Raw genomic sequence first — 12,949 nt, 5'->3', positions numbered from 1 at the left:
GAGTCCTTGCTGTCCCTAGTCCACCTGGCCGTGCTGCTGCTCCAGTTTCAACTGTTCTGCCTGCGGCTATGGAACCCTGACCTGTTCACCGGACGTGCTACCTGTCCCAGACCTGCTGTTTTCAACTCTCTAGAGACAGCAGGAGTGGTAGAGATACTCTCAATGATCGGCTATGACATTTACTCTTGAGGTGCTGACCTGTTTGTTGCACCCTCGACAACTACTGTGATTATTATTATTTGACCCTGCTGGTCATCTATGAACATTTGAACATCTTGGCCATGTTCTGTTATAATCTCCACCCGGCACAGCCAGAAGAGGACTGGCCACCCCTCATAGCCTGGTTCCTCTCTAGGTTTCTTCCTAGCTTCTGGCATTTCTAGGGAGTTTTTCCTAGCCAACGTGCTTCTACACCTGCATTGCTTGCTGTTTGGGGTTTTAGGCTGGGTTTCTGTACAGCACTTTGAGATATCAGCTGATGTAAGAAGGGCTTTATAAATACATTTGATGAATTGATTAACTATATAGACTACTGCACGCAGTACAATTACTTAGGTTTAAATATATAGACTACTGTACACACACAGAGAGAGAGAGAGAGAGAGAGAGAGAGAGAGAGAGAGAGAGAGAAAAGGAAGGAAGGAAGGACAAAGAGAGAGAGAAGGAAGGACAAAGAGAGAGACACTTACTAGTCTGAGGCCAAACCACACAACTAACAATATTGGACACTTTCTGGAACACAAAGCCTTCAGTATCTCATCCTGGAATATCCAAGGCCTGAGGTCATCTGCCTTTGACCTAAAGAGCAGGAACCTTGACTTCATCAAATAAATCCGAAATACAGACAATGTCATCCTACAAGAAACATGGTATAGAGGAGATGGACCCACTGGTTGCCCTCTAGGTTACAGAGAGCTGGTAGTCCCATCCACCATACTACCAGGTGTGAAATAGGGAAGGGACTCAGGGGGTATGCAAATTTGGTAATTTGGTACAGAGCAGACCCACTCTATTAAATTAATCAAAATAGGAACATTTGGCTAGAAATTCAAAAGGAAATGATCTCAACAGAGAAAAATGTCCTGTTGTGTGCTACCTACAGTATATCCCCCACTAGAATCCCAATACTTTAATGTAGACAGCTACTCCATCCTGGAGGGGTAAATCAATCATTTCCAGGCCCAGGGACATGTACTAGATCGTGGCAACCTGAATGCCAAAACTGGACAATAACCTCAGCACACAGGGGGACAAACACCTGCCTGGAGGTGACAACACTCCCTCCCCATATGCCCCCATAGGCACAACTACGACAACATAACCAACAAAAACGGGTCACAACTCCTGCAGCTCTGTCGCACGCTGGGTATGTACATAGTCAATGGTAGGCTTCGAGGGGACTCCTATGGTAGGTACACCTATAGCTCATCTCTTGGCAGTAGTACTGTAGACTACTTTATCACTGACCTCAACCCAGAGTCTCTTAGAGCGTTCACATTCAGCCCACTGACGCCCTTATCAGACCACAGCAAAATCACAGTCTACTTGAACAGAGCAATAGTCAATCATGAGGCATCAAAGCCAAATGAACCGAATACTATTAAGAAATGCTATAGAGGGAAAGAAAGTAGTGTGGAAACCTACCAAAAAACAATTAGGCAACAAATCCCTTTCAGACAACTTCCTGGGTAAAACGTTCCACTGTAATAGTGAAGGTGTAAACTTGGCAGTAGAACATCTAAACAGCATATTTAACCTCTCAGCTTCCCCATCAAATCAAACAAAGGCCTGTGGGGTTGATGGCATTCTCAATGAAATGATTAAATATACAGACCACACATTCCAATTGGCTATACTTAAACTATTTAACATCATACTCAGCTCTGGCATCTTCACCAATATTTGGAACCAAGGACTGATCACCCCAATCTGCAAAAGTGGAGACAAATTTGACCCCAATAACTACCGTGGTATAAGCGTCAACAGGAACCTTGGGAAAATCCTAGCAGACTAGTTCATGTCCTCAGTGAAAACAATGTACTGAGCAAATGTCAAATTGGCTTCATACCAAATTACCATGTGACAGACCACGTATTCACCCTGCACACCCTAATTGACAAAGAAACAAAGGCAAAGTCTTTTCATCCTTTGTTGATATCAAAAAAGCTTGAGACTCAGTTTGGCACGAGGGTCTGCTATACAAATGTGACTCGTTTCAGGAAACTTTGCGTATGTCGCGGGACACCACTTAACAGCCATTTAAACCTTTTGGCAGAAATGCCTTCTGGAACATGTGAACTTTCATGTGCCTTAATAACAAACTTGGATGCCCTCTGTAAATACGAATAAAAAGGTTAAAATTACGAGCCTAGTTGGTTTAGCCACAGATTTTTTTTTTGCAATCTTCACACTAGCCATGATTGGCTGAGATAATGAGTGGACTGGACATGCCGAGAGAGGAGTTCAGATTGGTCTCCGTATAGAAGGCTTCAGCCTATTTGAGCTGGTCAGTCTGTGTTGGTAATCCTGTCAAACGCGGCTTTTTAAAAAAAATATATAGGACAAAATATACGACAAGAGACACCACAACACTACATAAAGAGAGACCCAGCATGGTATCAACACAACATCGGCAAAAACAGTTATGAAATTGTTGCCAGCAGAGCTGGTTAGGCTGTTTTCATGTTATCCAGAGCTAAACAAATCATCGGCCAGAGTGTCAAGTTTTCGCTCTGAACGCTCTGAGAGCGAAACGAGATGGGTGGGGCTAAAGCTTAACCCTCCTGCTGTGTTCCGGTCCAATTGGACCAATTAACAAGTTCTCCCTCTAAAAAAAATGTAGTTAATTTAATCTGATTGTCATAAGGTTCCATGACTTTGTCCACACAGGGCATCTGAACACACAAAATACATTTGGATGATTTTCATTACATTTTATTGAACTTTTTATTCAACTTTTGCACACCTGTAGTGTTCCCGGTCAAAAATGACCAGTCATTAGAAATGAATGGGTGAGACTAATAAAATTGAGTTCAGGCACATGCACATTCACACACTTCCTCTCTCAGACCCCCACAATCATGTGTGTTTGAGCAGACACACCTCACTCCCCTTCTTGACTTCCATGGCATCCCCACGGGAATCTTTCCCCCACGGGAACCACACCTGTTGGCATTCTCACAAACAATCACAACATTGTTTCAATAATATATAGGACTTTCCTCACAGCTCTGGTATATAAAGCTTTTTTGAGGCCTTGATCACAATTAATTCTGTGGCAGCACAATGACCAAACGATATACTTATGTGATCTTGGATCATGGCACTGGTGAGAAGGAGAGAGTCCTTGTTAAACTTTGACACAAAGTAGTCTGTGATAAATAGCACAACATGTTTCATCTGAGTATTTGTTATAGTCAAAATAATCCATACATTATGCTTTTTTTTTACTCAAAAATGAGTTGTATGAGCTCAGGTCAATGAGACCTACAGGCCATAAATAGCAAATAGAAGTTCAAAACAAGAACAAGAACTTGAATTGCTAAAAGTATCTAACACATCATTAGGTGATAATATATATATTATAATGGATTTATAATCAGCTATAATGGGGCGGTCATTTTGGACGGGGGACACAGAATTAATTAACATGAAACGAACACAACAGGAGGGTTAAGAGGGTGTGAACGAAAACACGTCCATTTTCTCAAAAGTGAGTTTACAAGTTGATCAACTTTCAAAGCAGAATTACTTTCCCATTGTTCCTCAAATGCAGTGTATGAAACACCATTTTGTAGCTCTGAATCTCTACTTTTATCAAGTGTGTGGTTAAAATTGCCCCCCCCCCCCAAAAAAAGTATTTCCAATCTGAAGTCAAATGTCTATTGTTTTTCTGTATTTGCTGATAATCTGGTGCTTCTGTCCCCAACCAAGGAGGGCCTACAACAGCACCTAGATCATATGCACAGACTCTGCCAGACCTGGGCTCTGACAGTAAATCTCAGTATGGCCAAAATAATGGTGTTCCAAAAAAGTTCCAGTCGCCAGGACCACAAATACAAATTCCATCTAGACACCGTTGCCCTAAAGCACACAAAAAACTATACATACCCCGGCATAAACATCAACATACCTCGGCCTAAGTATCAGTGCCAGAGGTAACTTCCACAAAGCTGTGAACGAGCTGAGATACAAGGCAAGAAGGGCCTTCTATGCCATCAAAGGGAACATCAAATTCGACATACCAATTAGGATTTGGCTAAAAATACTTGAATCAGTTATAGGACCCACTGCACTTTATGGTTGTGAGGTCTGGGGTCCGCTCACCAACCAAGACTTCACAAAATGGGACAAACACCAAATTGAAACTCCGCATGCATAATTCTGCAAAAATATCCTCAGTGTACAACGTGGAACACCAAATAATGCATGCAGAGCAGAATTAGACCAATAACCGCTAATGATCAAAATCCAGAAAAGAGCTGTTAAATTGTACAAACACCCATAAAAGGAAGTGATTCCCAAACTTTCCATAACAAACCCATCACCTACAGAGAGATGAACCAGGAGAAGAGTCCCCAAACACGAACACACCCCACAGAGCCCCAGGACAGCAACACAATTAGACCCAACCAAATCATGGAAAACAGAAACATAATTACTTGACACATTGGAAAGAATTAACAAAAAAACAGAGCAACCTAGAATGCTATTTGGCCCTAAACAGAGAGTACACATTGGCAGAATACCTGACCACTGTGACTGACCCAAACTTATGGAAAGCTTTGACTACGTACACTCAGTGAGCTATTGAGTGAGGCCTCCGTAGACAGACATGGCTCTCAAGAGAAGACAGGCTATGTCCCTCAGATTACATAGACCCCAAAATAATTTTAAAACAAATCCAATCTTGATAAACTCCCATATCTACTGGGTGAAACACCACAGTGTGCCATCACAGCAGCAAGATTTGTGACCTGTTACCACAAGAAAAGGGCAACCAGTGAAGAACAAACACCATTGTAAACACAACCCATATTTATGTTTATTTAGTTTCCCTTTGTACTTTAACTATTTGTACATTGTTACAACACTGTATATATACATAATATGACATTTGAAATGTTTACTGTTAATTTGTATTGTTTATTTCACTTTTGTTTATTACCTATTTCACTTTGGCAATGTCAACATATGTTTCCCATGCCAATAAATCCCTTTGAATTGAAACGTTTACCACCATCAGGGCTACAGTACCAGCAGGGCTACAGTACCAGCAGGGCTACAGTACCATCAGGGCTACAGTACCATCAGGGCTACAGTACCATCAGGGCTACAGTACCAGCAGGGCTACAGTACCATCAGGGCTACAGTACCAGCAGGGCTACAGTACCATCAGGGCTACAGTACCATCAGGGCTACAGTACCATCAGGGCTACAGTACCAGCAGGGCTACAGTACCATCAGGGCTACAGTACCATCAGGGCTACAGTACCAGCAGGGCTACAGTACCAGCAGGGCTACAGTACCAGCAGGGCTACAGTACCATCAGGGCTACAGTACCATCAGGGCTACAGTACCATCAGGGCTACAGTACCAGCAGGGCTACAGTACCATCAGGGCTACAGTACCATCAGGGCTACAGTACCAGCAGGGCTACAGTACCATCAGGGCTACAGTACCATCAGGGCTACAGTACCATCAGGGCTACAGTACCAGCAGGGCTACAGAACCATCAGGGCTACAGTACCAGCAGGGCTACAGTACCAGCAGGGCTACAGTACCAGCAGGGCTACAGTACCATCAGGGCTACAGTACCATCAGGGCTACAGTACCATCAGGGCTACAGTACCAGCAGGGCTACAGTACCAGCAGGGCTACAGTACCAGCAGGGCTACAGTACCAGCAGGGCTACAGTACCAGCAGGGCTACAGTACCAGCAGGGCTACAGTACCAGCAGTGTGATGGAGGATACGTTGGCATGCCCCGGGGTGACAAGCTATTTCAGGATGATTGGTAGACGTGCCTGTCTCTCCTCCGCTGACGACACAGCCTGCCTGTCTAACGTCCTCATCCACAGCCTGTCTCCCCTCCTCTGATTACCCAGCCTGCCTGTCTATTGTTCTTAGGTGACATGACCCACTTCCTGCCCTCTCTGCCCCCTGGTGTATTGTGTTTCCTGGTAATTACTGTGGCTGGGAGAGCTAGTGGCCAATCAGACTGCCTAATGGAGGGAGGATAAGGCACAGGCTGGTGGAGGACTGAATGCATTCAACAAGACAGCACAGGTTACAATAAATTACACCAGAAACCATTTGTGGTAGCTGGGACAGGGGTGGTGAATCAGGCAGCCTGGTGGAGGGAGACAGTCTGGTGGAGGGAGACAGCCTGGGGTGAAAACCTATTTACCATAGGTTGAATGTGAATGACAAGTCATTTTTCCAACAATTGTTTACAGACAGATTATTTCATTGTATCACAATTCCAGTGGGTTTTACATACACTAAGTCGACTGTGCCTTTAAACAGCTTGGAAAATTCCAGAAAATGTCATGGCTTTAGGAGCTTCTGATAGCCTAATTGACATCATTTGAGTCAATTGGAGGTGTAACTGTGGATGTATTTCAAGGCCTACCTTAAAACTCTGTGCCTTTCTCATGTCAAGCCATCATGAGAAATCAGCCAAGACCTCAGAAAAAAAAATGGTAGACCTCCACAAGTCTGGTTCATCCTTTGGAGCAATTTCCAAACGCCATGTTCATCTGTACAAACAATATTACGCAAGTATAAACACCATGGGACCACGCAGCCATCATACCGCTCAGGAAGGAGACGCGTTCTGTCTCCTAGAGATGAGTGCAAATCAATCCCAGAACAGCAGCAAAGGACCTTGTGAAGATGCTGGAGGAAACAGGTACAAAAGTAACTATTTCGACAGTAAAACGAGTCCTATATCGACATAATCTGAAAGGCCGCTCAGCAAGGAAGAAGAGACTGCTCCAAAACCGCCATAAAAAAGCCAGACTATGGTTTGCACCTGCACATGGGGACAAAGATCGTACTTTTTGGCGAAATGTCTTCTGGTCTGATGAAATAAAAATATAATTGTTTGGCCATAATGACCATCGTTATGTTTGGAGGAAAAAGGGGGAGGCTTGCAAGCCAAAGAACACCATCCCAACCGTGAACCACGGGGGTTGCAGAATCATGTTGTGGGGGTGCTTTGCTGCAGGAGGGACTGGTGCACTTCACAAAATTGATGGCTTCATGAGGGAGGAAAGTATGTGGATATATTGAAGTAACATCTCAAGACATCAGTCAGGAAGTTGAAGCTTGGTCGCAAATGGGTCTTCCAAATGGTCAATAACCCCAAGCATACTTCCAAATTTGTGAGAAAATGGCTTAAGCACAACAATGTCAAGGTATTGGAGTTGCCATCACAATGCCCTGACCTCAATCCCCTCGAAAATGTGTTGGCAGAACTGAAAAAGCATGTGCGAGCAAGAAAGCCTACAAACCTGACTCAGTTACACCAGCTCTGCCAAGAGGAATGGGCCAAAATTCACCCAACTTATTGTGGGAAGCTTGTTGAAGGCTACCCGAAACGTTTGACCCAAGTTAAACAATTTAAAGGCAATGCTACCAAATACTAATTGAGTGTATGTAAACTTGACCCCCTGGGAATATGATGAAAGAAATAAAAGCTGAAATAAATAATTCTCTCTACTATTATTCTGACATTTCACATTCTTAAAATAAAGTGGTGATCCTAACTGACCTAAAACAGGGAATGTTTACTAGGATTAAATGTCAGGAATTGTGAAAAACTGAGTTTAAATGTATTTGGCTAAGGTGTATGTAAACTTCTGACTTCAAGTGTATATAGACAGATACACATACATACCACAAACACATTAGTTGGGGGGGTATTATTTTATTGTAACATACAGTATTGATATTTACATTGAATAATAACATCTCAGGCGGTGAACAAGATGTCAGGAGGAATGCCACATTTTGTTCCCACTTCATTACACACATTCTTTGTATATCGTTTAATTTGACATTTTTGTGACTGTCCCATCGAACAAGCTACAACAAAGATTCCTAAAATGCAAGGTTGGCATTATATAAAACAATTGGTAAATAATGGTAACTATTGGTAACTCTAACACTGTGGTGGAGGTTAGGAGGGTGGATGTTCTGGTAAGGGTCTACCCAGGGATGGCTCTAGCATTTTGAAGACCCTAAATGAGATTTGGTTGCAGGCAAAACATTTTGGTGCCTCCCCCCTCCTCCGCTCCCGACGGCGGAGAGAATTTTGTGTGTAGAATTTTCTTCAATTCTACACATTTTGCCATGACTTACACTTCCAAAAATGTCAAGGGTTTTTCTTTATTCTTACTATTTTCTACATTGTAGAATAATAATGAAAACATCAAAACCATGAAATAACACATTTGGAATCATTAGTAACCAAAAAAGTGTCAAACAAATCAAATAGTCACCCTTTGCCTTCATGACAGCTTTGCACATGCTTGGCATTCTCTCAACCAGCTCCACGAGGTAGTCACCTGGAATGTATTTCAATTAACAGGTTAATTTGTGGAATTTGTTTCCTTCTTAATGCATTTGAGCCAATCAGTGTGTTGTGACAAGGTAGGGCTGGTAATACTGAAGATAGCCCTATTTGGTAATAGACCAGGTCCATATTATGGCAAGAACAGCTCAAATAAGCAAAGAGAAACGACAGTCCATCATTACTTTAAGACATGAAGGTCAGTCAATACGGAACATTTCAAGAACTCTGAAAGTTTCTTAAAGTGCAGTCGCAAAAACCATCAAGCGCAATGATTACATTGGCGCTCATGAGAACCGCCACAGGAAAGGAGGACCCATAGTTACCTCTGCTGCAGAGGATAAGTTCATTAGAGCTACCAGCCTCAGAAACTGATTGAATCAGACCTTCATGGTCGATTTGCTGCAAAGAAACCACTACTAAAGGACACCAATAAGAAAAATAGACTTGCTTGGGCCAAGAAACATGATAAATGGACATTAGACTAGTGGAAATCTGTCCTTTGGTCTGATGAGTCCAAATTGGAGATTTATGGTTCCAACAGTCGTGTCTTCGTGAGACGCGACGTGGGTGAACGGACGGTCTCAACATGTGTTTTTCCCACCGTAAAGCATAAAGGAGGAGGTGTGATGGTGTTTTGCTGGTGACACTGTCTGTGATTTATTTAGAATTCAAGGAACACGTAACCAGCATGTGGCTACCACAGCATTATGCAGGGATACGCCATCCTACCTGGTTTGGGCTTAGTGGGACTATCATTTGTTTTTCAACAGGACAATGACCCAGCACATCTCCAGGCTGTGTAAGAGCTATTTGACCAAGGAGTGTGATCAAGTGCTGCATCAGATGACATGACCTCCACAATCCCACGACCTCAACCAAATTGAGATGGTTTGGGATGAATCAGACTGCAGAGTGAAGGAAAAGCAGCCAACAAGTGCTCAACATATGTGGGAACTCCTTCAAGACGGTTGTAAAAGCATTCCATGCGAAGCTGGTTGAGAGAATGCCAAGAGTGTGCAAAGCTGTCATCAAGGCAAAGGGTGGATATTTGAAGAATCTCAAATATAAAATATATTTTGATTTGTTTAACACTTTTTTGGTTACTACATGATTCCATATGTGTTATTTCACAGTTTTGATGTCTTCACTATTATTCTACAATGTTGAAAATAGTACAAATAAAGACACTCTTGAATGAGTAGGTGTTCTAAAACTTTGGAACGGTAGTGTATGCCATGTTAATGATATCTGAGTGAGAGTGACCAGTGAATCAATGGGGGGGGGGGGCCTCTGGACACGTGCCCTGCGTGCCTGGTCGATATTTGACCATGATTACTACAAGCTGGCTAGACTAACTTACCAATCTAGCAGTTGTTAGCGGACAAGGCTAATTGAGTGACTGTCAGTGACTGACATAAGATAAAAACTGCTGATGCACAACCACATGTCCAACTTGCACCTGGTGTTACTATTCTAACTCTCCGTGAGTTGAGACCCCGACTGAACTTATGTCACTTATGCCTGGAGCCGGCCCTGGGTCTACCAGACAGATAGGGGTCTGATAGATCAATCCATCGATAGGAGACTAGTTATGGAAGGTAGGGGTCAATAATAGATCAATCCATCGATAGGAGACTAGTTATGGAAGGTAGGGGTCAATAATAGATCAATCCATCGATAGGAGACTAGTTATGGAAGGTAGGGGTCAATAATAGATCGATCCATCGATAGGAGACTAGTTATGAAGGGTAGGGGTCAATAATAGATCAATCCATCGATAGGAGACTAGTTATGAAGGGTAGGGGTCAATAATAGATCAATCCATCGATAGGAGATTAGTTATGAAGGGTAGGGGTCAATAATAGATCAATCCATCGATAGGAGACTAGTTATGAAGGGTAGGGGTCAATAATAGATCAATCCATCGATAGGAGACTAGTTATGGAAGGTAGGGGTCAATAATAGATCAATCCATCGATAGGAGACTAGTTATGAAGGGTAGGGGTCAATAATAGATCAATCCATCGATAGGAGACTAGTTATGAAGGGTAGGGGTCAATAATAGATCAATCCATCAATAGGAGACTAGTTATGAAGGGTAGGGGTCAATAATAGATCAATCCATCGATAGGAGACTAGTTATGAAGGGTAGGGGTCAATAATAGATCAATCCATCGATAGGAGACTAGTTATGAAGGGTAGGGGTCAATAATAGATCAATCCATCGATAGGAGACTAGTTATGAAGGGTAGGGGTCTGATAGATCAATCCATCGATAGGAGACTAGTTATGAAGGGTTTAGGTATAGGTTAGGTTAGGTATTGGGTAGGTTGATGAGGTGATGGTGTAATCCACACAATGGTCTCTACACACTCATCATAGTCATCAACAACGATAAACAACCACTATGGGGTGGAAATGGGAGGCTGAACTCTTCCATGCAAATAAAACAACCACTATGGGGTGGAAATGGGAGGCTGAAGCCTTCCATGCAAATAAAACAACCACTATGGGGTGGAAATGGGAGACTGAAGCCTTCCATGCAAATAAAACAACCACTATGGGGTGGAAATGGGAGACTGAACTCTTCCATGCAAATAAAACAACCACTATGGGGTGGAAATGGGAGACTGAAGCCTTCCACGCAAATAAAACAACCACTATGGGGTGGAAATGGGAGACTGAATCCTTCCATGCAAATAAAACAACCACTATGGGGTGGAAATGGGAGACTGAACTCTTCCATGCAAATAAAAAGGAAAAGAGAGCACGGATGGATCACTGAGTGTACTACTGAGTGTACTGCTGAGTGTACTACTGAGTGTACTACTGAGTGTACTGCTGAGTGTACTACTACTGAGTGTACTGCTGAGTGAACTACTACTGAGTGTACTACTGAGTGTATGCTGAGTGTACTACTACTGAGTGTACTGCTGAGTGTACTGCTGAGTGTGCTACTACTGAGTGTACTACTACTGAGTGTATGCTGAGTGTACTACTACTGAGTGTACTGCTGAGTGTACTACTGAGTGTACTACTACTGAGTGTACTGCTGAGTGAACTACTACTGAGTGTACTACTACTGAGTGTACTACTACTGAGTGTACTACTACTGAGTGTACTGCTGAGTGAACTACTACTGAGTGTACTACTACTGAGTGTACTACTACTGAGTGTACTACTACTGAGTGTACTGCTGAGTGTACTGCTGAGTGTACTGCTGAGTGAACTACTACTGAGTGTACTACTACTGAGTGTACTACTACTGAGTGTACTACTGAGTGTACTACTGAGTGTACTGCTGAGTGTACTGCTGAGTGTACTGCTGAGTGTAATACTGAGTGTAATACTGAGTGTAATACTGTACTCCTATTCCCGAAGTGGCATTACAGATTCTGACAGGGAAAAACTCCCACTATGAATAAACAGAATCATAGATAGATTAGATTGTAATATGGTTCTTCTCTGTGAGGGATTAGGTCCAGGCTTTGGTGCTGTCTGGATAACCCAAGCAGACCTGGGTTCAAATAGTATTTGTTTTCTTTAAAAAAAAAGACAAGCTCAGGTCAAGCTTTCTTCTGATCCAAGGATGACCTAAAGCCAACTGCTCCTCCGGGAGTCATCACGAGCAACAGCAATACCAGCATGGGTGAAAGTAAACTAGGATGAAAAGGGAACAGGGTTTTGAGTCAACATGCTGTATGATGGATCTATCTATAGGCTATAGAAGAGAAGAGCACCACACTAGTCTCACGGTGACATTTAAAGTCCCCACATTTTATCATGAAAGCAACAACACGTCAATGACAAAGAATTTTCTGAAATATTTAGTGCAGTGGTATCATGCAGGGTTGGGTTGGTTCTGATCATAGGACAATACGAGGAGGAGGAGGAGGAGGAGGAGGAGGAGGAGGGGTTGGATTGGGTTGGTTCTGATCATAGGACAATATGAGGAGGAGGAGGGGTTGGATTGGGTTGGTTCTGATCATAGGACAATACAAGGAGGAGGAAGAGAGGATGGTTTGGTTCTGATCATAGGACAATACAAGGAGGAGGAAGAGGGGATGGTATGGTTCTGATCATAGGACAATATGAGGAGGAGGAAGAAAGGATGGTTTGGTTCTGATCATAGGACAATACAAGGAGGAGGAAGAGGGGATGGTTTGGTTCTGATCATAGGACAATATGAGGAAGAGGAAATGGGTTGGTTCTGATCATAGGACAATATGAGGAAGAGGGGTTGGTTCTGATCATAGGACAATGAGGAAGAGGAGGGGTTGGTTCTGATCCTAGGACAATATGAGGAAGAGGAGGGGTTGGTTGGTTCTGATCATAGGACAATATGAGGAAGAGGAGGGGTTGGTTCTGA

The sequence above is a fragment of the Oncorhynchus clarkii genome, chromosome 18 (assembly GCF_045791955.1).
Source record: "Oncorhynchus clarkii lewisi isolate Uvic-CL-2024 chromosome 18, UVic_Ocla_1.0, whole genome shotgun sequence".
In the NCBI taxonomy this organism is placed as follows: domain Eukaryota; kingdom Metazoa; phylum Chordata; class Actinopteri; order Salmoniformes; family Salmonidae; genus Oncorhynchus; species Oncorhynchus clarkii.
The sequence above is the reverse complement of the archived record's forward strand: the minus strand, read 5'-3'. Positions refer to the sequence as shown.